The sequence below is a fragment of the Labrus bergylta genome, chromosome 2 (genome assembly GCF_963930695.1).
Source record: "Labrus bergylta chromosome 2, fLabBer1.1, whole genome shotgun sequence".
NCBI lineage: Eukaryota > Metazoa > Chordata > Actinopteri > Labriformes > Labridae > Labrus > Labrus bergylta.
Window position 1 is genome coordinate 3,480,184 of NC_089196.1, and position 22,638 is coordinate 3,502,821.

At 42.8% G+C, this 22,638-nt stretch overlaps 1 protein-coding gene across 1 annotated transcript in view; it reads right to left on the reverse strand.

The window, feature by feature from the left end:
• arvcfb (ARVCF delta catenin family member b) overlaps nt 1–22,638 on the reverse strand; it is a 264,318-nt gene that overhangs the window by 163,679 nt on the left and 78,001 nt on the right.

The following is a 22,638-nucleotide window of genomic DNA, read 5'->3' on the forward strand; positions in this document are numbered from 1 at the left end:
CAAAGATACAAGTAATACATGTATACTGATAAAGATTTTTAGTGCTGCTACAGTACCCAGAATGATTTCAGTTCAGGAAGTTCACATAAAGAACGTCTCCTTTAATCAATGCCTCACTAAATATGTGAGGCAGGAGGTTGTCTAATATCTGATTTTTAATAATGAGGCAACACTCCCTCGATACTTTCAACAAACCAATATGTCAGCCATGACCTTAGTATTCACTCGGCACTCCCTCAACAATAAAGACATCTCAGGCTCACAGAAAGCACAAGGCCAGTGTCCAATACTGCGGTGCAAATTGGTTTTGATGCTTCATGCCATGGGATGAATCACAACGCTGTACACTCCAACCTGCTCAGACGCTCTGCTGCCTTTGATGAGTGTGAAAACAAAAAAAAAAACACTGGATTGACTTCACCCTTGAACACGTCACCGATGATGAAATCAAAAGCGCCCTTACACAGGCGTCCTCGCAAACCAATTTGAATTTCAAGAAATGGGTTTAAAAGGATGTAATGTTCCTTAAAAGTTGCGTCATACAAGAAACACTTTGCTTTAGTCGAATATTTCTATTAAACAAAAAACCCACACAACTTAATTCCCAAAATGAGTTCATTATCAGTTCAGTTATGATTATTGGCTGTAATGCTCAAATGAAATTTAGATTCAGACTTAAGGCTGAAAAATTGAAGTCCTAGTTTTTATTTATAGATTTTTGTCAACATTTTTTACCAAGCGAAAAACCAAGACAACATCTCTGTCAAAACCTCAAGCGTCAGATATTGCCAGCTGACCTTTCATGACTTGAAACTGCATAAATTCAGAAATATGAACTCCCGCTTTAAGCTTTAATGTAAAGGCCGCTCTCCACATGATAAGTATCTCCAGATGCAGCTCTGACTGCAGGCCAAATATGCATGAGTGAGCAGTGAAGCCATTCAAGGTTTCATTAACTATGATCAGAAGACACCCACAGTGAGTTGGAAAGAAAAAAATCAATACAAAGTCAACTTTCCTCTCCTCCGGGTTTTTTTTTTCACTGGCTCTGGGATTAGACTATCTCTGCTTCTCCAGGGATTCCTGGGTGTTTTCACTTCAAGGACAGATAGGCTCTGAGCACCTTGGATTTCTGGTACCAACATCAAAGGTGAAGCTTAAGCCCAGGCTGCATTAGTTATGGTCCCGTTTCCCTCTGTCTCTCTTTCTCTGGTTTTAGACGAGTCCTTACATCCCTCCTGAATGGAAATTACCTCGACACACAGCCACAGCTCAAAGTAGTCCTTTTATTCATGCACATTTTTATTCCATTTTACATGATGCAATGTTCTTGTAAGTGAGGTCTCCTATGGTTTGGCAGCTTTGAAAGTGGGAATGATTGTCAGGGATGAACATTTGAATGGATGATGATCCTCTCACCAACAGATGATGGCACTTAACCTCCCGGCTCATCCTGTAGAGCTGATCAGAGGTCAATACTGGCCAACTATGATTATTCTGAGTGGCAACTGAGATATCCTGTCACTAAAGAGTGTTAGTAAATGGCCAATCTTAACAATGACCCGTTGATGCAAACTGAAGGCAAAAGGGACTCAAATCTGATTTCTTTGCTCATATGGCTCTGATGGATCTCGAGTAGTTGCATGCTTTTATCAACTGTATCTAATTTGAAATACCTGACATATGTTCATGTTAAAGCCTTGATCCTTCACTGTGGACAACAGTTCAGTTTTATGAATTGATGTCCACAATGTTACAGATTGTGTTCAAGGCTAAACCAGGGCTAACCCCAAAAATCTACTGCAAACTGCTGCCTACTACTTTTGTGTCAATCTTCAAATTAATTTTTTATAAATATTTCTTGCGGTGGACATAGTCATATAGTTTTGTTTGTGGAAACAAGTTGTGTTGACGTCCAATTACAAAAAATCTGTCAGCATTTTTCGGGACATTCCCAAGGAATCCCAGGTGAGTAGTAACCCCAAATCCCCACATACTCAATGGGCGGCGTGATCCATTAGCGCCACGGTTTTGCTCCATTGGACGGAGCTCGCCCTGCCCCACTAGATCTGTTTCTGCAACTTGAGCACAGCCATGAGCAGCTTTACAAACATCACAGGAGAACTAAAATATTGCGCTGGAATAAAGAGAAAAACATGCAAACATGCTGCTTACTATTTCTGAGGATGATTTGTTGTTCATTCGGTGCCTGTTTTGACATTATGTTGATAAAGTGATGAAAAATAAGATTGATTAGTCCATATATTGTTTTATTTTGAAATTGACCGAACCCTCTGTGCGTATCCTTCTCTGACTTCCTGTCCGGTTTGTTCAATTCTGTCCTGCTTGACGCGTGCCTGCAGCGTACTAAAATAGACTCGCAGCTAGTTGAACTAGAGCACAGCGTAGTGCCGCTGTTGGCACACTCCGGAGACAGACCACGGCGCCCGCATGGAGTATGTGGAAATTGTGGGTAAGAAGTAAATGCAGATAAGAAGACATTCAAGAGACTTTCATGTTCAGCACAGCAGTAAATATATACAAAAACATCAGCATCCATTCCCTTAAGCAAAGATAATTTAATACCTTCAATACCCACAGTCAATTGAATACATTTACACAGTCAGACTCATCTCTCCACTATTGCTTCTGTCGACATGTTGACAGTCTTCACCACTGCCCCCCCTCCCCGCAGGAGCCCCCGTCGTCATTTGACAGTAATAACTTGCCGAACCCTCATACAATATTAGTGCTTCATTTCAGCACTTGATTCCTCACCTGCTGTGAATTATGCAGACAACTGCATATTCCATCACGACTTGTACCCCGTCAACCCTCCTCGTTCTGAGAGCGGCCCCCGTCTCATTCTGTGATTAATAATGACTGCAAAGCCAGGGCTAGCTGTCTGACTGACTGACTGACTGACTGAAGGGCTGACTGTCACAGATGAAGGTCTTTCCTTAGCTGTCAGTGATCCCGCACACTCACAGAGAAGAATGGCTCTGCCGCCACATGTACTCAGGTACAACCTGACTCAGTGTTCGGGCAACTATGCAAATGAAATGATAATGTCATAATTAAAATGTAAGAAGGAGCATTCATTATGAATGTCTGCTGTGCACGTGGCTTAATCTCCAACACGTCCTCCAACCAGAATGACATAACAGGTTGTTAGATTTAGATTTTCAAAGGGAGAGTAGCAGCGTTTTCTGATCCCCTGTCTCTATTGTCAGAATGTAACCTTTCATCGGTTCCAAAACACAGAAACACTTCTGACTTAAATGATACAAATGAGCATTTCATGGTCTGCATCCTCCACAAGCAGTGGCGATTCTAGAGTCTGGTGGGGCCCTAGGCAAAAATTCATTGGGGGCCCCCCCAACCCGCATTCACCACCATTATGTCTGCCAGTGTCCCGATGCTTCCTCCTCTTCCTCTCTTTTTCTTTTTACTCCCAGACAGATAATTCCTCTTCATTCTCCCTCTGTGACTTTCATTGACACAAGTTGGTTTTCAAAGGAGAGTGAGTGCTGTCAGATGGGGGCCCACTTAGGAAGGTATCCTACTGTCATTGCAAAATTTGCACATTTTGAGCCACTGCTGTGGTTTAAAGTTTTGTCAGCCTTTGGGGGCCCCCTACTGGCCTGGGGCCCCAAGCAGTTGCCTGCCTTGCCTATTGACAAACAGCGCCTCTGTCGACAAGGATGGTTCAGTAACGATCTGTTTTATGCCAGGGGAAGAACAGGACCAGGGTTAAAGGAATAGTTTTGGATTCAAAGTAACACATGATGTGTGATGGATACGCTTAGCTCAGCAGTAAGTCTAATGACATGTTATTTCCAAAGTTTAACAATATTCACATGGTAGAAATAATGTTGCCTGACTTGTAGCATGAAAAACACATTTCAGTTTAGTCTTCATCACAGCGACCATGGGTTTGAATCTGACCTCGGCCCTTTGCTGCATGTCATCTCCCGCTCTCTCCTCCCAGCACTTCCTGTCTCTCTTCAGCTGTCCTATAATAAAGGTATTTAATACATGGGCTCAAAAATCTATTTTAAATTATAACTTACTGAATGTTGTTCAGCTGTATGCATATAAGCATGAAAGACATCAAGAGAATGAAGAACACCTAGATAATTCAAATTTGACTTATTGCTGCTCTGCAAATATTATTAAAGCCTTTTTTCCCACATTATATCAACGCTATGGAGTTTGACAGAATCGCCATATCAAAATAAACTTTATTTGTCCTACAAGGTGAGAAATTTGTCCGGGGCTCTTCACCCATGCTGCAGCCATAAAAAGACAACATTCCACATCACTCACATTGCACATCAAGCATTGAACATTATTAAAAAATGCTCAGAAAATATGATATGCGTTCTCACATCAGCTCAGCTCAGACTTCCTGCTGAAAAAAATACTAGACAGCTGGCAAGAGAAACTCCAGATCTGTCTGGTGTTTAACATTTCAGTTGTTTGCGTCACACATGCAGCTCACCCTGAAAATTTCAGGAGTTTTGTGCAAATGTGAAGGCACTATAAGAGTTTGGAAGAGATGAAAAGTTGTGATCTAAAATAACATCAACAAGGGGTGAAGGCATCTTTTTGACTAATATGCATCTTAGCCTCTTTAGCCATGAGAAATCTGACATCTGACTCATTCTGCATTCCCGCCATTCTCTCTCCTACTTTCCTTTGTTCTTCTCTCCTTTTCTTCCTCCAGTATACAGTCTCATAAAAAAGAAAACCTTTCAACTTAATGCACCTGGTTTGGAGGACTCTGTCATCTGACAGGATTGTCTCAAACTCGATATTTCCAAGACACATTGTACTGCACATACTCATCCAGTGTATTTCCTGCTGTGCGCACAGACAGCAGCAGATAATTGTGTTTTAAAAGTAATGTACAGTTGATCATCACAAGTCCAGAAAAAAACTGACTATTTTCGTTTTGTTAAGCTCTTTGTAACCCTATTGTGAAAAGTGCTATATTAATAAAGTTTATCATTCTTATAAAGTGAGTTTGACTAATTGTATTTGATGTTGTCTAAGTTCTCATCCGGTCTGAGTTCACTCTGTAAAATCAGTCGAATAAAGTGATACCCTGACGTATTAAGAGCTGCCTGTCTGCCTTTTCGTGTCAGCAGGTGCTGATGCCCTGGTCAGAGTCACTCAGTCAGTCAGTCAATGGCGGATGCATAGGGCAGGAACAAAGTCCCTGGTCAGAGCCGAGAGGTTAATAATACCTCGAGCACGGTGAGAAATCTGTTAGCACCTGAACCGTCTCAGTTTGCTGCTTGAGTCCATTCATCAGAGTTTTAACTCTGTCAGCTCAGGGACAAAAAGTCTGAATTGGATGTGCTGGGTGAGTGTGACCCTGGAGCAATGTCTCTACTGTAAGTGAACTCTGATATGATATTACTGGAGGTAGAAGAGGCAATGATAGCAGTGACAGTAATACTTTAAGAGTCTCTTCGTTCTCGATTGTTTATGACTGCAATTGATGACTAAAATAAATTACAATTCCCACAAAGAGAATGGGATAGAAGTTTCACCTTTGTTGTGAAAAGGTGACACAGTTTCTTGCAAATGATTAATAGCAGCAACCCAAAACAAACAAACCTTCCATGGTGTGAAGAATGGGTACGTAACAAAGAGCACTTGAGAGATAACAGTTTGACATATCGGACAATCTCAGCAGGACTGAATGATACGATTCAGGTGATTGATTAAAGCGCAGTGAAGAGATGGGCACTCGAGTTTGAGACTCAGACTCCAGTCGCACATAAAGGTCACATATTCTCTTCCTCTTCAACAAGTTTAAATAATTCTCAGAGCTCCTCAAAACATGTGTGTGAAGTTTCTTGTTCTAAATCCACTCTGATCCTGTATTTGATCATGTCTATAAACCCCTCTATTTCAGCCCTGATCAGAACAGGCTGTTTCTGTGTCTGTACCTTTAAATATGTAAATGAGCTGTGTTTGACCACGCCCCCTCTCTGGAAGGGCTTGGGTGTCTCAGGCCTTCTCGCTCCATGTCCTATTGTTTACGGTGAGAAGGCAGACTCAGAGGGCAGAACAAACACCTAGCTGTGGGAGTGTCACCCACCTGGGGGAGGGGCTCAACCTAGACTCGGTTGAGACTTCGGACTCAACCGAGACTCTTGGTTTAGGACTCGTGCCCAATCTTTTTAAATTGTATTTCTGGCCGTTATCATTACAAGCTGATTGTCATTACCTCCCTTCATGGAGCCCCCCACATCATAGACCACACTCCACAGATGTCACAATGATGAGCACTTCACCTGGAGCTGCATAATGGCATACCTATAAAATGGTAGCAGTATTTCCTGTTACCCTGAGTAACCTTCGTCAATTTCCGATGTATCACCCCCTCTAGTCCTGTATGCATAGGCTACCCTTAAAGAAAGAGAAGTCGGCTATGTGTGTGTGGATTAAGAATTCAACCCCATCACCCCCAGCATGGTATGAAACATACGGAGGCTCCGTCTCCCTGATGGAACAACAGAACCTGGCGAGGAGGAGTTCTTTTTTTACGTGCCGCTGCTTTGAATAAAAGATGCGTATACTGGGATTTGCGCATGACGGGAAGCCCCAACCCTGCACTCGTCAATTATGTAACGTGCAGCATCGCAGTCTGGTGCAACACTCGTCCTCTCATCCGGAGCCACGAAGACAGAAGAAGACTTTATCTGGGGTATCAGGGAGTGAGAGGAGTGAGAGGAGGGAGAGGAGGGAGAGGGAGAGGGCGGTTCAGACAGGAAGAGAAGGAGGCATCTGTGTGTGTGTGTGTGTGTGTGTGTGTGTGTGTGTGTGTGTGTGTGTGTGTGTGTGTGTGTGTCGTGGATGTCAAGGCCGTGATGAGATCAAACATTGTTCTGGGATGTTATCAGCTACCTCTGTTTGCGGCAGAATCGAGGAGAAGAACCGTGACACTGAGCAAATATCACCGTGGTTACTTCTATATATAGAAGAGAGACGCGGTTCAACTGAATTCATCTTAATGCAAACAAAAATGGATTACACTGTAAGAGAAGCATTCATTTATGGACGCTCCTCTTTAAAAGACTCTGACTGATAGCACTGAAAATCATACACACAGAGGCTAGAAGCTATTAGCATTTATGTCAGTCTAACACGTCTTCCTTGACGAGGCTCTGAGATAGGAAAGAGGTGGAAATTGACTTCATCACATCCCTGCTAGCAACGGTGAATTAGAGGTGACCATGATACTTCCCAACCCTGCCATGGGCCACAGTTCATTACACAACAATAAACACTTTGTTTATGCCGATTAGCGTGTAATCAAGAAGGACATATTGTTAGCAGTAGCAAGCGGATAGAAACTCCAGGGGAGAACAACGGATTAATTGTGCACAATCCTAAATCTAATTGCGGTTAATTGTTGGAAAAAAACAAAACAACCACACAGCCATTCAGGCGAAGTGAAGCTTGAAACTTTGTGTGTGTGTGTGTGTGTGTGTGTGTGTGTGTGTGTGTGTGTGTGTGTGTGTGTGTATGTGTGTGTGTGTGTGTGTGTGTGTGTGTGTGTGTGTGTGTGTGTGTGTGTGTGTGTGTGTGTGTGTTACGGTGGACTTCCAGCGTGAAGGTCACCACGCTGGCAGTGACATCCCTCGTCAAAAAGTCAGCCGCGATAATTAACTCCTGTCCCACTAAAAAGGAAAGCGGAAATTACATCTGAAAATATGAAATCCTCTTCTTGTAAACTTCAAGAAGGACTCAGAACACAATCGCTAATCAGCTGAAGCCTCAAACATTGAATGAGTGACGGTTGGCTCCAGAAAATCGTCACACTTTTCCCCTGAGGCAGGGAGGGAATTCAGCCAAGTGTAATTGGCCGGCAACCACATTTCTGGTCAAATAAAGGCAGCTATTTTTAGAAAGGCAAGTATGAGGCCCAGTTTCCTGAACGGGGTGCGGAGAGAGAGGCGGCTCAACTGGAGTGAAACTGGCCACTGGAGAGAAGAACGGAAGAATATTCCAAACTAACGGCTACAACGTCTCACACAGGGCCACGGTCTCCTTTTTTTAGTCACGTGTGATTGCACAGCTAACCCGTACATACTTTTCATTCATGCAGAAAAAGAAAGAAAAACGCTCATGAGAGATCCTGTACAACCACCTTGTTAGTAACTCAATTTTTCAACTGGTCATTTTTTCCCCATTTCTGCAATAAAACAATGGTAAAAAAAAGAGGAAATTGGATGATACAACATTTTGTAACTTTCATATAATTTTCATATCGTTGCGATTTAAACGATGACGTCCTGTGTGGTGACCTGGAGGAAGACTTAGAGCACATTTAGGTGTTTTGGTGTAGATTATTGTGGACAGAGGAAGAAAGGCTTGGATGACATTTCTGCACAATACAGTAGATGACAAACAGAGATTCTGCAGGTTTCTTGTTCTGGCTATGGCCCAAAGTAGCCTGTGTTCAATATATTTTTATATACAATATATTTATATTGATCGATAAATACAAAGTTCAGGTGATCCCATTTAAAATCCATGAGACCCCAATTGGGGTCGGGCCCCAGAGTTTGGAAAAGCCTGGACTAAACTGAACGAACCATTCTGTAAAAACAACCCGTGGTGGTTTCACAGGGTGCTTACAGTACATGCTCGACTAGTCTCCTTTGTTTGGTCAGAGCAGACTAAATTTGCTTTTTGCTGAGCTAAGCTAACTTGGTGCAGGACGATATTTAGTCTAATTTATTAAGGACCATCTTCACATTAAAAGGAGCAATATGTACGATATTAATGAAATGACAAAGGTATCTTACTATCTGATCAAACATTAATGAAACATGCTATGTTGAAGTGCTGGCTTCTCTGACAACAATGCAGCAGCCAGTATGTCCTCCTTCTAACTTTAGATTCTGCTCCTGAATGCTCTGGATTTGTTTGGACCAGAGAAGGTAGGCGGTTTTAAGACACCCCCACACGGCCGTTTTGGACGCCCCTGTGTTTGCCAGATATGAGAGCAGTTATCAGGTCAAACCAACAGGTGTTGCAGCGATGGAAGCAGCAAGAGAAGTGGTTCAGATAGAAGTAATTGTACCCGACCTAAAAAGCCTCTGCATGTTTCTAATAAGCTCCGATCTGTTGAATAAATGTAAAGGGTTAAAAGATGTTTAGGGCTGAAATTTAAATGAATACAAGAACGAAGAAGCATCAAGTTGCAATACTGATGAAAAGCACATGAAGGCCACCACACACTTCTGTCACACAACTGTGTTGACTAAATAAATCATCCCAAGCATTTCTGGCTACAAATGGAGCTCTTCTGGCGGAAGGCTTTTTGAGAAATGCTTCATAAAGTATTCATGTGGACCCTGAACACTTTTGTCACCAGGTTCACCGTTTGTGTCTTTCTCCAAGCTTCCACCAGACTGCCGTGAGTTAGGACAGATGGAAGGATAGATGAAAACGGTGAAGAAGGGTAAAGATTCCCATTTATATTGTATTGATATTCTTTCCCCTTTCGGTGCAGGCTGGGGATGGTGACAGGAAGTAGGGAAGGTGGATGAGAAGGAGTGGGGCTGATAGGAGGAGGAACACATACTGTCTCTGAGACATCACTCTAAAAGACAGTGAGCCTCAATCCATCACTCCTCTCCGAGCCTGCTCTCTCTGCTCTGCTCTGCTCATTCACTTTTAATGAAAAAGTCTCAGACCAAAAAGCCCTGCATCTATACTCTCTTTTTACCTGCCAGGGTAAAAAAAACCTCAAATGTATCTGACCTCACTGCAGCTGAATCTAAGAGTCACTCCTGTCAAACAAAGGTTCTGATTCGGTCTTCAACACTGCAGATCCTGAGATAGCGTCAAAAACCTTGTGTAAGTTACACAAAATTTAAACATGAATGATATTTTGTTTCTCCTCTGAGGTAAAATCAGACATTTAGCCTTACCTCCATCCAGTCCAGATATAAATCCCACAGTCTCTGCCAGCTTGGCACTGAGGTGCACCTCACTGTTGCCCAGAGTTTTACAGCTGTAATTTAACATCTAATGTCAGAGCTTTGCACACAGAGAGAGACAACTAAATCCTTGTTTACCCAAATGAATCATTAGGTATTCTGGGGGTGGGGGGGGTGGGGGGGTGGGGGGGGGGGGGGGGTGGGGGGCGCTCTCTGTGCTGATGAAGAGCTTCTACCGGTCGTTGATGGTGTTTACCAGAGGCAGAGGGATGAATCCAAAAAAAATGCCCTTTGTACAGATTTGCATCCTTCCTTTGTTTTGCTCTCTGGCTGGTGATGGGAACAAGCCGCTGCTGCGTGATAGGCATCATGTCACAAACACGCACCGTCCGGCGCTGACAAACAGCTGACCATTAAAGAGAGGAGAGATGGAGAAGAACAGAGAAGTCAATAAGAGAGAGAGAGAGAGAGAGAGAGAGAGGCAGGGAGGTGTAAAATCTGCCGCCAGCTCTCGCTGACATTGAAGGGAGAGACCTGAGGTTACCACCGAAGAAAAACGACTTCAGCATCAGAGCATGACAGAAATTCATCCTAAATTTAACAGTCGTCAACAAAAAAACACACATCAACAAATGTCATGAAAACAAGATATTGAGTTTTCAAGGATTTTGTATTTTCAGTTTGGATGTCACTGTACGCCAGCTTTGACACAAAAGTGAATGAGATGAGAGGCAGGAGGAGGGTGCCACACTCTCCTGTCTCAACGACTCCTTTGAGCAAAGGCTACAAACCTCAAAGCACAAGGGCACCTTCCTCTGCAGCAGCTCACAGGTGTCAAAGTGTGTGAGAGCGTGAATATAAAGTGGCATGCTCAGAAAAGTAGTATACAAAGTCTCTTTGCACAAATATAGGCAAAGGGAAAATTGCCAAACTGAAAGAGCACGAGGCTTAAAACTCTCCAGTGAGTATTTAAAAACCCATGGACCATTTTCTCTCCCTCATTTGGAGGTAATGTTCTCTTAATCTGTACAAAGCCCGGAAGAATCTCTCAGCACTATCTGGGTGATTAAACAGAGCTTCCACTGCTACAATGGCGCAGAGTCGGCAGACGATTAAAGGGCTGCAGCTAATAGTTCAGAAATGAGCAGAGCCTCGTGAAGGTGGGCACAGACCACACAGAAATGAGAACCCAATACCAGAGAAGGTCCCGGATCAATGCACACTGAATACCTGTTCAGGGTCAGAGGGTTTGAGATAACCTGATGACCATCAACACTTTTTAAACATCTCTGAGAACTCAACGATATGACATTTTTACTCATATTCCGAAGGGATAAAATGCCCTGTCAGAGCAAGAGGGCAATTCAACTTTTTTTTATTTGTTTGTTTATTCAACATGGACATACAGTAACATTGGTGCTGTGACATTTAACCATGCACAAGTTCCAGATGCACTGCTCTTAGTGTTTATAGCAAAATGCTAATTTGCAACACCTGTCCATGGGAGGCTTTTAGAAACAACAGAGATAAAAGATAAAAATGATAAGAAAAAGAATACAGCGCAGTTGTGAATGCAACAGGGATAAAATACAGTTACAGAGAGAAAGATATACGACAGACATTTGTGAGCTAAGGTCAATGACCTTTCACAGATATGTCAGAGCAAAGAAAAGGACACAGAGGAACCAGCTTGGTATTTAGAAAGTACATAAAATCATAACTGAAGGCCGACCAATTAATCAGCCAGCCGATAATATCAGCCGATATTAGCACGTGACTATCTGTATCGGCTAATTTTATCACTGATATACACCGATATTACAAAAATGTATTCTCCAGTCAAATAGCATCAAGCGGTGATGCATGTTCATGCTCAGCTACTTTTCAGTTCAGTGACCATCTTGTATTCAATATACATAACTGAATTTGAGGGACCAACACAATAAATGTGTATATCTCTATCGGTCACTATAGGTCGAATATAGCTCTAAGAAAGATATCGGTGTATCTCGGAGAAAGAGCGCCGTCTCAATTGCACAAAATCATAGGCAACCTTTCGGCCAAACATTACCAATGTTCTTGTGCAGTTTAGACAGTGGGCAGGAGTTTGCCTACACAATTTTTGGCAATTAAAAGCAAAGATGAATACCCAATATTGGGTGCGTACAGCCATGAAGAGAGGCTACGGTCCCAAACGTGAGCAGTAGATCCATAAATTAAACTGTGTTCTTTAGAAATAATCATTCTTCTTTAGCAGCAAATGGTCTCATTGTCACCTGCTACAAACCTCACAGTTACTCTGATTATTTGTTCATTACCCAGAAGGCACTGGGAGAACAGTGTACTGATAAACTAGCTGTGAAAACCTTGCTTATGGTCACTGATAACAGACCCGGAGCTGAAGAGAGAGAATCTCTTTACAAATAGCTTCATTAGCGCCGTCAGATTGAGCAGCCGAGGCACTACATCTCGTTTGACCCAAGACTGCCCCTGATCCCCCCTCAGGTCAGAGCATTGCCCCTCCTGGAATGAAATAACACGGCTCTCTCTAACAGCAATGTGGACTTACAAACACACACACACGCACGCACACACTCCACAGTATACGAGTTCATAAAGTCATACTGCAGAACACTGTTAAAGGAGATCTATTAAACTCCCTTTCACCATTTATTATGTCAGTCTGGGACACCTATTGAGTAGAAGTGAGATGTGTAGCTCAAAAACCTTCTTATTTATCTGATACTGGCGTCAGTAAAATCCTTCATATGAGCCTCTGCCTGAAACACTTAATTTCATCTACTGTCTCTTTAAGAACCCCCCGCCCCACGTGCCCACTTTCCTCCGATTGGCCAGCTTGTTTTATCAGTCAGTCGCAGGGACATTTGAGCGAGCTTCTGGAGGGCGCATCTCGTTCAGGGCAGCAGGACGCCACATCCGGGGATTACACCAACAGCCATGTATCTTGTGTTTAAAAACACTTTGCCGAGGTTTAGTATGAACATCCAACATCGTAGCATTACATGTATTTAAATACAGATCAGCACTATGGATCTCCTTTAAAGAAAGAACATCGCGCCTGTTGTCATGGAGATCGGATTGAAACAGTTTGAATGAGACATACCGAGTCCTGCATGTGGAAAGAAAGCTTATAGGCTGCGAAAATATTGAGAATCATTTTGAGTAATGACTGCTGTCTATCTAAAGTGGTGATCAATATTCATAATGCAAATATATATGTTTGTAAAGGACTTAAAAATGTATCCTGATGCAACTTGATGCAAACAGATTTTATCATGTAGGAGCAGATCTTTGAGGGAAGGCTAATAATAACCACATTTGTAGCGTTTTGGTAAAAAAAATATTAATCCAAGAACTTTAGGTCATACATTTTGTAACAAATCAGCTGTATAACATCATGTCTGGGAGACAGAGCGGATAATTACAGCCTTAAATGTACTTAGCTTGTGTGTCCTGTGTTGCTTGCAAATGCACACCTTCAAAATAGAATAAATAAGCGTCTTCATAATGACCTTAATCAAGGTTTCACACACATTACAGCTTATTCAGATAAAGTTAGAGCCTGGAAGTCAAATTTTCTGGGATGTTTACAAATTTGTTTGCACGCCTTAAATAGTTTGTAAATGATATTTCTCTCCATGTATTTCTGGTAAATAATACAGAGTTAAAAGGGTGGAGGGTGGACAGCAAAACTCCAATAACTGGTTTATTCATGGCGACAGTGAGGCTCATCACACAGTATTTCAGATACCTGTAAACAGCATAATCCAAATAAGCCCTTCATCGAAGTGCTGCCAATATCAGGCTTACTCTGTGTGTAATAGAACAGCTACTGTAATCCTGCAGCTGCAAGGCAAGGAAGGGGAGAAAAACCTGCAGGAGGACGAGGAGGAGGACGAGGAGGAGGAGGAGGAGAGAAATGAGCCGAGACATAAGTGGCATTGATTGAACTGGTGCACGTCTGCCCTCTCTTCATAAATAAGGATAAACGGTTACATGCCTGTGGATGATTTGTTAGCAAAGCTGGCCGGCGCTCGAGCTACACCTGTGAGAGACCGTTCAGTGAAAAGTCTAATCGCACAACAACAGATCACAAAACAGGAGTAATCAGTTAGAAGTCAAATATTTACTCCTAACACATACATGATGTGGGGCTGCACGGTGCTGCAGTGGTTAGAGCTGTCGCCTCACAGTGAGGAGGTTCCTCGTTTGAATCTGTCAGGAGCATCTCTGTGTGGAGTTTTCATTTTCTCCCTGTGCATGTGTGGGCTCCTTCCAGGTACTCCGGCCTCTTCCCACAGTCTAAAGACTATTGCTTGTTGGGTTAACTGGAGACTCTAAATTGCCCGTAGGAGCAATTTGGCTAGTTGTCTGTCTCTGTATGTCAGCCCTGTGATATACTGGCGACCAGTCCAGACTGGACTGGCTCTCGCCCAATGACAGCTGGTATCGGCTCCAGCCCCCCCGCGACCCCGAGCGGGAAAAGCGGTATAGATAATGGATAGATGGAGGTACATGATGTGTATTGACATAATGTTCTGAGTCACATTTGGTTCTGGGAAGGTCTATACCTATACAGGTATGGGTGGTTTACTAGGTCACTTTATCCATACCAGTTCAAATACCTGTATATAAGGACCCAGCTTTCCCCTAGTCCTAGAGAGACATAAGGAACATAAAACTGCTCTGTATGATGTCAGCAACAACGCTGACTACTCAGAATTTTATTTTAGTAATAGAGTCTGGAGATAGGAAACCTGAAATTCCACAGGATAGAGGGGACGGGGCGGGAGTAGACGTTTCCTAACACAACCCTGAATTATGAGGACCCCCCTTGCTTATCAGGACATAACCCATACACACACACACACACACACACACTAAGCGGCACTGTATTGATTTGTAAAGAGGTGCTCCTTTGTGGTGCAAATGGAAGTGAAACTGGTCCAACAGAGCAGAGATAACAAGTCATTCAAGCCTCACAGAAAAAGACTAATCCAATCACGGGCTCTGAATTTGTCTGATAACAAAGATAAAGTTCAAACACACATTTTAAAATAGGTGTCAGCTTTCATCGCCTCGACACGTTTCCACAATCATATCGGAAACTGAGATAGATACACTTCATTTTTCACTGAAACAAGGGAGGCAACACACTCGGGGAAAATGGGATCGTACTGTTTTTTGCAGAGTTAATGAGCCCGATAGCACAATGCTGGCCGACACAGTGACAAGAAGAAGAGGGCATTTTGGGAAGGGCTATTACAGAAGTGTCTGGAGATATAAAGGCAAACTAAGGACATGGCCATCCAATTTTAAAAATGATGTATGTACATCCTTTCTGTAAGAGAGGAAGCCTGCTGCCAGACTGGCTAGTTAACTGTGAGGCTCCTCAGCTGGTGGAGAGTCAGCAGCTGCACAGCTCAACCCAAACAAATCATAAATTAGACCCAAAATGTGAGCTGGGAAAGAAGCGTGAGCGTGTTTGTGAAGACAGGAGGACTCCTTCTAATCACTTTGATCAGAGCGCTGACAGTGAAATCCGAACAGACTTCTCAGACTGTGAGAAATCCCAGATATGAATTGATAACAAACAAAGGAGTCCTAATTAGCGTTAAGATCACAGAGGGTTTTGTGAAGAGATTGGAGGTTGGAGCTCCCCTTCAGTCACGCAGCGATGATGAATCTGGCATTCATAAGTTGCAGTTATGCAGATGCCCTTGCTTGTTTTCCTCACTCAGGCGTCTTATTTTGGGGCATCCTCCGGGGCACAGCGGCGCACCGAGCAGTGTGACTCCAGCTAGTTAGATTACCCATACTGATGTGCAGTCAGGTTCAAACAGGCTTCATCTCTGGGGGCGGCAGTTTGGGGGGGGGGGGGGGGGACTGTGAGGTGAGTTCATGCTGCATGAAATCTCCAGAGGTGTCACACTGAGTCAGACTGCTCCGCCCCTCTGACTGTCAAAATGTCTTAAACATGGGAGGCTCCTGGGTCTCCACAATGCTTTGAATCATACATTTAAAACAGAAGCATGAGTCATTATAAACCAACGAGCACTGTAAACATACAGAAACCACCTCAGGTGCAAAGACAACAGCTTACATACAGAGTCAGAGTCATACTTTTAGTCCACACAACTTTGAGATATTGAAAAAAACAGTTAGACATTGATTGTAGAAGACCATCACTAATATTTCTTCAAGACATCTGTACCAAGGTATTTTTGGGATTAAGTGATCAATTTGAAAATCTTTCACAACTCCTCTCTGGAGCGTAAAACGCACAGAGTATGCAAATTCCACCACCAGGGTGGCTCTCAATCAAAACAATATCAACAGATGACGCTGAGGCTGGCAGTGATTCATGGGAGTGATTCTCTCTGCTCTCCACCACGGATGAATACGGACTCTGAGTTGACCGTGGTCAAGAAGAGCGGGCGAAGCTGTCTACTAAGCATCCAACATGTTTGTTGTTGTTGTTACAACATTCAGACTTTTCTAACTGTAACACGTGAACACACTGAAGTCAGGATGAATGACTTCCCCACTCAGAAACTGTGACCATCCGAGGAGCACCTGAATGCAGCATGTAGCTCCGCTCAGTGGCTGCTGCCAACCGGCCGTCATGCTGCACTCTGACCTGAGAGAAAACAATAAGACAGTGAAGAACGGCATCTGGTAACGGGGCGCAGTTTGTCAGTATTTAGATCTCTAAAACGGAGATAAAGTTATACGTCTGTTGTGTCAGGTTAAACTGTCATATCGACCAGAACGATGTGTACCCACACTTAGCACAGGACTGCATGGAGGACTGAAGGCTGGTGTTGTTAGCAAAGCTAATGTTGTTAGCAATGCTAATGTTAGCCTCACTCAGCAAACCTATTGACATCGTTTACAGACAGCCAAATTCAACCCACAATGCACTGCATTTAGGTTCACTTCCCTTGTTTGATCCGTAATGCGTTCGTCAAACTGAACTCTGGTGCTCTTAGAAGCATATCGTGGCCCCCGTTTTTAAGCGGACCAGAGTTTGTTTGAGCATTCACACCATCCCAAACCACAAATTCTTCCACTTATAAGATGTGGTCAGAGATGAACTTACAGTCAAGACAAAAAAGATAAAGTCAGACTGCTTAGTTTAAATATGATAACTCATCAGAGTGGATGTTTCACATCTCAGGACCAAAAGCATGAAGTTTTTATGCATCACTTTGCTCTTCGTGCTTCACTTCTCATTCTGAAGAGACACTGAAGTGAGTGAGACGTTTTCTGTCTTTGCACATCTCCTCGTCTGTTCTCTGTATTTCTTTATATAATTGGAGCAACCTCTGAGCTGATTTGACACTTGCCCTGAATCGGATTTCTTCTTTTAAATGCATGTGAAAAACTTTTCTGTTCATCAAAATTCTTGCAAACTTGAAGTGTCTCTTTGGCCTACATTTCTTCTGTGCTTTCATTTCTTAAATTCAGGCTTTTATTTCACCGTAAAAGCTCTTTCATGTTTTATGTTAAGTACTCTGAACTGTCTTTTGTGTGAAATTCTCCACATCACTAAACATGCTTTGCCCTAACTATTAGAAAAACACTCTGATAATAATAATTGGGGTCACTATAGCCTCAGCCTGTCCTTGTTGTTCTTGTCCAAATGTCAAATTTGACTGCTGACCCCTGTGGGTCATTGTCAGTCATTTTCTTAAGTCGGTGTATAAAATCCTTCAAGTTTTATTTTTTTTATTTTTTCTGTGTGCATGAAGCGAAAAGTGTTTGATAAGAAATCACAGCTCGAGGCTAGAGGAGATCCTGGCATCGTAAAAAAAAAAATAGCAGTACATAATGATGCCAAACACAAACAAGTCTGTCATCATGAGGCATTAAAAATTGACCAGCAGAAACGGAAAACAGAACAGGAGATGTGAGGGGAAGGCGTGCAGCCCCAAAATCGTCTGAAAAACAATGACTAGATTCAAAGTGGGAAAAATAGAAGAAGCCCATGTGCTCTGCTGATCACTTATTTTCTTCATTAGTAAAAATTTCCCAAAAAGTCACTACATTCAGATCAATGCTGCACAATGTCCCCCGAAATTCCACCAGATATAAGTGTGCATAGAGTGTCTGCTCCATCATGGCTCTGTGCACCCTCGTCCGTCATCACCCACAGGCTGCAGTATGCATTGTTTGAGTATGTAGTGGACAGAATGTTAATATGTGGTTTAAGACACAGTCCAGGATGTCATTTGTTTTTTAAATTATTTTCTAAAGATTTAATTTTGGGCTTTTAGTGCCTTTAATGGAGAAATAGCACCAGTGCCCCATTTTTTAATTTTTTTAAAAATAAATTCGGAAGTATGCAGAGTGATTTTAAAGCGACTTAAAGGTCATTTCAAAGAGAGATAGAAGTGTAGAGAGACAACTTTTATAACCTATGGCAACAAGAAGGGCTCTGACTTTGAGTTTGTGGGTGCCGCCACAGTGCCAAAAAGTGTCATAGGTAGACTCAGGCCCTTAGGTCTTCTACGATAACCTTTGTATTCCAGATTAGTCTTTATAATTACTGTAGTGATGTTAACCCAGAAACAGTCAACAGTATTGAACAGTCCTCCTCCAGCTGCATGCTCTACACACATGCCCCCCTCACCTGGACCAAACAAGAGTATTAAATCTCCCTCTGTGAGGTAGATCTGTGAAAGGCAAGATCCTGAATATATCTGCACCTGAATGACCTGAAATGACTGATTAAATGTCAGGAGTTCATCAGCTAAAGAGGCAGACTAACATTCATAGTCACCTTTGTTTATACTTGAGCCTTTGAGTGGCTTATGGAGCATAGGCTGCTCCCATCCATCCCCTACCATCCTGGGCCATCTGGATCCAGACATTGCCATGGCATTCATCCCGCCCTCATCTCCCCCTCAGGGCAGCAAATTTCCACTCGCCAAATGCTGATGAATTGTGGATGTAGCCACTAAATCTGCCTGCTCTACCAGCCACTTTGGCAGGTCACCATCCTCGTTCTGAGGTTCTTTTCTCTTCTGGAGGAATCTCGTCAGTTGGCCCAAACGGTCAAAGTTTTGGGTTGATTTAAAATGCTTGATGAGTCGTCATGTTGACTTCCCTCATTCGACTGACTCGAGATGTTTTTTCCAGCTCTTGTGTTTTGCAAAGCAGCACAACTCACATGTATTTCAGATGCTCATAAGCATTAATAATTCATCCACTCCTAATCATTCGCTCAATTTCCGCCTTCATCGGCTGTGATAATCACCTCCCCTGAATCAGCCCCTCCATCTTGGATAATTTGAACTCATTATTTCGCCAGTTTTTACTCTCGCTTTTGTCTTTTCATCATTGTTAGAATCATTGTTCCCACTTTATGTAACAGGACAGAGAATTCATCCTTCTTGTTGAGCCCTCCAAATGTGTTTGGATACCAGTGAGAAAAAATGCCTTCAAGGCCGACAACGGGGAAAGCATTGTTGGTCATGCAAACCAGTTTAAAAGCCAATCTGCCGCACTTCAATCACCGCAGCACTTGTTGAGTCTGCCAGCTGGAACATCTGCAGCAGGTGTTCTCGAACAGAAACCTGACAACACGCTCAGGTTATGACAGATGTTTCCAACACGTGCTGTTAGCTCCAATCCTCAGGGCGCCTCGAGTGAAGCAAACAACATTAACAGAGAATATGAAGCTGCATACTATCACTTTGTGTTTGGAAAGGCCACATAGGAAAGGCTAGATAAATCTGTTACAGCGGGGAGGATGGCACTGTGCAGGGAGCGAGGTCAGTCCCAAACAGTGGCTACTCTGTGTTTAGAGACGGCGTGGGAGAGAGTGTAGGTCTGTCAACGAGAGGAGGACAAATGTTTTACATGAGGAAGAAACACACTGAGCGCCATACAAAAGACGCAATGTTCAATCCTATTTTATCAGTTTGGTTATGTTGCTTCTTTAACAAATAGAAGATGCTGGGACGCAGGTCAGTGTCTTGATCAACCCTGGCTGTGTCGCCTTGGCGAGGTTGTATGATGTAGCGACCCCCGAAACACCCAATGAACCCAGGAAACATAACTGATGATGCATCCCAAAGTGTCTGTAGGATATAACTGTTACCTGTCAACGGGAGGAGGACAAATGTTTTACAGGAGGAACACACTGAGCGCCATACAAAGGATGCAATGTTCCATCTTATTTTATTGGTTTGGTTGTGTTACTTCTTTTAGAATAGAATCAATATTTCAATGTCAGCAAAACGTTTTCGAAAGTACTCGATCCTTCAGCAAATTCACAAAAATCTTCATGAGGAACATGATCAGAGCTCTTCCTTCAGTGTCTCTAAGGCGACTCTATAATCCATAATCATAAATCCTAAACTATAAACTTCTTCCAGTAGTTATATATTCACTGTTAGTTGTCCATTTGGGCACACAAGAGAGTGTTTGTAGAGTCAAATGTTAATCTCCCCGTCTCTTATCAGTGGTTTGATACCTGCACAGCACCTGAAACAACAAGTAGAGCTGCGGCAATCTGATAAATAATGTGTGGAGACTTCCTGTCACATTCAGCATTGACATTAGCTCACCCGTCATGGCCTTTTTTTTTTCTTTTTTTTTTTACACATTTTGTGTTGCATCTTGGCACATAAATCGACATGAAGTGATGTGAAATATGAACATATTTTGAGAAAAATATTCGAAACCATTGGGTTAATACTGTGTTATACTAGAAAAGCCTCAACGTTTTTTAATATATAAAAATGTATTTTTGGCCTTTTTGTCTTGGCTCATCAGGAAGCTGAGGAGTGAATGTCGGAAATTACATGCGGGAAAGGCGTTACAGGCAGGACTCGAACCTGTGCTGGAGCTCCAAAATCCTTATGTAGCAGTCTTTGACACAACATCCTGTGTTTCCATGGTAACGATAAATATGACGTTACTTACACTGCGGCTCGGTCATAGCAGCCGCCGCGTCCAGTTACAACTTTGATAACCATTGGAAATACAAGAGGTAATGTAGGTACTCAAAAAAACACAAAAAACAAAATAGGTGAAGTCCATTTTTTAAATGCATATTACACCTTTAAAGTGAGTTTAACTTCTGGAAAGAGAGAAAGTGTTGTCGTGTGTCAGAGAAACGTATGAGTTGAAAAGAGAGAGAGCGAGAAAGATCATCCCCCGACGCTCCCGAGGCCATAGCTGCCGGTTTACAGGGAGGAAGACAGGTTAATGAAAAACTATCGATCGTGCCTCTGTATCCCAGGAGAAGAGGGGAAGTAACAGTGATACTTCTGAACTTTGTTTTCCTCCTCTTTTTCACTCCACGGTCATTCAGTGACTTCTCCTTGTCTTTCGGGGCAGAGGCAGCAGAGCCAGAGATCCATGTGAGCAGTGATGCTGTCAGCGGAGTTTAACGAGAGAATAAAGGGAGGACAATGAAGGTGAGGGGGGGGGGGGGGGGGGAGGTGGGGGAGGGGGCAGAGGGGCAGAGGGAGCGGTCAACCCTGGCCAAACTCTGCTTCACTCATTCAGAAAAAAAGAGAGAAAAGTAGAAGTCTCTTCCTGCTCCTCTGACTGCTCTTTGTCATCTTCTCTTAGAAGAGACGCAGATACAAATCAGCTGGCCCTTTAAGCTCTAACACAGTGTTTCTCAAATGGGGGTACGCGTACCCCTAGGAGTACATGGGAGTACTGCAGGGGGTACGTGTGTGTGTGTGTGTGCGTGTGTGTGCAGCAGCATTGCATGTTGGTGTGTCTATGGTAAATGGTAAATGAACTTGAGCTTATATAGCGCTTTTCTAGTCTTTTACACCACATGTCACACCCACCCATTCACACCCTTTCACACACTGATGGTAGTGATGATCGCTATGTAGTATCATCCATCAGAAGTAACTAATCCCATTCATACACCACCACCGAAGCAGCGGGAGCAATTCAGGGTTAAGTGCCTTGCCCAAGGACACATCGGACATGTAGCCCAGCTGGGGATCGAAACCTCGACCTTCCGGTTGAGGGGCGACGACTCTACCATTTTATGCTGCGGTGCTCTGTCATGTAGACCGCAGTGGCAGAGAGAGGAGCAGGAAAAGTAGCTGCAGCTACATCAAACGCACTTACTAACCAAAGGAGGGCTATGTTCTTATCATATCCTCATAATAATTAATGTAATCAACAATGTTTAATGTATGTATAAAATATAGTGTAACTTCAGTTCAGCGAACACAGAAGCAGCCATGTTGTTTAACTCTTGTGTTGGTCTGTCGACCAATCAGAGGCCGGAAATGCGATCAGTTGACATGTAAGGGCCAATGAGAAACCACTACAGCCTGAAGCAGAGCTACAGCACAGAAATACGAAAGACAAACTGATTTCAATGGATGGGGGGAAAGGGAATAGCCTATTAAAAGATCGATTTTTGGATTTTAAGAATCAATATCAGATCATTAATATGAGAATCGATGTAAATCAGAAAATCGATTTTTTAAACCCAGTCCTTCTCCTTGTAATCGATTTTTAACTGCATCATGATTAATCTTTACATCCCTAAGATTAAGTGTATTAAACTGATTTTCAGAGTACTACTCAGCGTTTTTATTTTTTTATTTTTTTTGAAAAGGGACATTAATCAACATTCAGACAGATGTAAATTTTC